Source organism: Sinocyclocheilus anshuiensis, unplaced genomic scaffold (assembly GCF_001515605.1).
Source record: "Sinocyclocheilus anshuiensis isolate Anshui unplaced genomic scaffold, SAMN03320099.WGS_v1.1 scaffold954, whole genome shotgun sequence".
NCBI classification, from domain to species: domain Eukaryota; kingdom Metazoa; phylum Chordata; class Actinopteri; order Cypriniformes; family Cyprinidae; genus Sinocyclocheilus; species Sinocyclocheilus anshuiensis.
This window is the reverse complement of record NW_015536527.1, coordinates 927,257-930,163: the sequence shown is the minus strand read 5'-3', so window position 1 is coordinate 930,163 and position 2,907 is coordinate 927,257. Positions and strand designations below refer to the sequence as shown.

At 36.1% G+C, this 2,907-nt stretch overlaps 1 pseudogene; it reads right to left on the bottom strand.

The window, feature by feature from the left end:
* LOC107694390 (uncharacterized) overlaps positions 1-1,099 on the bottom strand; it is a 22,234-nt pseudogene extending 21,135 nt beyond the window's left edge.
* Positions 1,100-2,907: the final 1,808 nt, after the last annotated feature.

Here is a 2,907-nt window from a genome sequence, read left to right as displayed (position 1 = left end):
CGACATGTGACGACCCCGGGCTGGACTCCGCTTCGTCCACAGTGAAAGCCGATCCGGCGATCCACAGCGCAAAGTAGTTTCGCTTTCACGACATGGCGGCGGCGGCGACAACACTACAGCGAAAATAAAAGTTACGCCTTCTTTCTTTGCGTGAACATTTGGGTGGCGTTACGCAAATCTTCCCACATCGTGACGTAGATATGTGGGGCCGTGTTAGAACGAGCCGTTTTAGGTAGGCGTGGCTGACTCTTAACTTTTATAAAGAATATCTCTTTGGATTTGAGACTTTAGTCTTTGCAACTTTACAGATCTTCTTTATGCACCAAGAGCTTGTAACACTCCAAAGAGAAAGGAAAAATTGAAATCGCATCATGTGACCCCTTTAAGTTTTCTTCAGTAAAGTTTTATTACATACTACCCCTGTGGACAAATAAACCTATAACGCTATATTGTAAAGCACATGAAATACCTTTTGGTAGATGATGATTTTTTCTCACTGGAGTTCGGCATGCCACCAGACACAGGGCTGGACGCGTATCATAAATTTAGACACTTTTTAATACATTGTAATTTAAAAATAAAAATAGTATACTTTTACAACACTACTTTAGCACTTTAATACTACAATATCTCTACTGTTACATTACCCAGGCCAAAAAATAAATAAAAAATCCATGCTGAGGGAATGAATAACTTGTATAACTTTGTAAATGATGACTTTGCTTTTCAGATTTAAAATGTTTATCATCTACTGGCTACTTTTTGAAGGTTTATAAATCCATACTTTTAGTCATTTGTGGTATCTAATGCCTCAATCAGTTAATTGCATTGATAAAATTATTTATTCATAGTCCCAAAACATATACATCCATGGTAGAAGCACTCTATGTTAGTTAGTTATTAAGTTTGACTGTCCATAAAGCCCTGTTTACCATGTATAGTTTAAAAGTATTTAAATGAATGAATGAACGAATAAGTAAATAAATAAACTTACCACTGTTTCTCAGAGAGACCCATCTCAGATGGAGAGTTCTTTCCTCGCTCCTCTGACATACTGCAGCTAAACATCGGGTTTATGTATACAGTCAGCTGCTCAGTATGACCTGGAGATGATGATATGTTACTGAGATCAATAACATAGCAGTTATTCAGGAAAATAATGAAAAAAAAAAAAAAGACACTATATACGGTAAAGCTGATTACAAACAAATATACAGTATATGTAGAATAATCAAGTATTCTGATGACACGTGGCTCAAAATATAAGGTCATTAGAGAATAGTCATTTTGAGTGGGAAAACTGAACCCAGTTATCTTTTTACAATCATATTTTTCTCTAATTTTTAGACAAAATTTGTTTGTCATTTGATCATTGCTTCATATTTACACTAGTGGTGCGCAGGGCACAAACTAATACAGGGTTAGTTGTAACACACATGGTTAAAACACTTCCACACATGCTAGTATAACAAAACGTACGGTTTTTACTAGTTGCCATATCAAGACTATAAAAAGACAAAATGTGGCAAAATTCAAAAACCTTTTGAGGATATCACTGAACATTTATTTAACCAAAACAAAAGTACATTTCTGGCTGAAGTAAATTTTTCATCTCAGTTTTTATTCTTTATTTAAAATGAGACAGATATGCTATTATTTAATCTCCAATCTGTTATTTAGCAGTTTAGATCAGAGGTCCCCAACCTCCGGGTCGCAACCCAGTACCGGGCTGTGGAAGAGTTGCTACCGGGTCGTAAGAACGTTCTGGGAAAAATGTGTATAGACACTCTGTTATTTATTGTGTGTTAATGATTGTTCTATTCGTTTGTTGTATACGATTGCTATGGAGCATACATTTGACAATTTAATGTAAATTAGATGTTCAATTAGTAAATTAATTATTGTTCTGATCTGTCATATATATTTGGGGTTAAACGGATCACAGTTGATCTGTGATACGTACGGACCAGACATCACAGTTCGGCATGCATGTGATTCGCAGATTAATTTGCCAATTTACATGTTCAAGCGAATTTAAACCACAAGAAAAAGAAGCGAAGAGAACTTGATTTGTTATTCACGCGCTGTTTTCTGTTGATTGAGGGTTCATATGACGTTGCTAAAAATAACATTATTTTGCATATTTGGTGTAATGCAATGTGTTTACGCGGTATAAGGTTAAAAAAACACATTCTTTTCCACATAACGTACATTATTGTTGCTTCTCTCTGTCCCGCCTTTCTGAAACGCGTTGATTTTTACAAAGCTCATTGTTCTGAAAAGCACTGAAAAGTAACATGCTCTGATTGGCCAGAAATCCAGTGCGTTGTGATTGGCCGAATACATCAAGCGTGTGACGGAAATGTTACGCCCCTTACCATATTTGGAATATCAGCTTCCGTGGCGGTGGCGACAATACTACAGCGAGAATAAAAGTTACGCCTTCTTTCTTTGCGTATATATTTGGGCAATGTTATGCAAATCTTCCAACACAGTGACGTAGATATGTGGGGGCGTGCTTAAATAAGTCATTTTAGGAAGGCATGGATGAGTCTTAACTTTTAGAAAGAATATCTCTTTGGGTTTGAGACTTTAATCATTGCGGTTTACGGATCTTATTATGCATGAACAGCTTGTAACATTCTAAAGACAAAGGGAAACATGAAATTGTGTCATATGACCCCTTTAAAGACAGGCACTTGCTTCATTCTTGAATGAATCAGCCATCTGAACGAATCACTTGAATGAATGACTCGATGACTCACTCAAGACCTACTGGAGGTTTACTTTTGTATTTAAAAGTTGCCCATCCTTGCATGTTTCATTTCTATATTAAAAATTGATTTAAAACACTATAACATTATTTATGCTGTTGTAATTCCGTGGTGTGAATGCATTCATGCTATA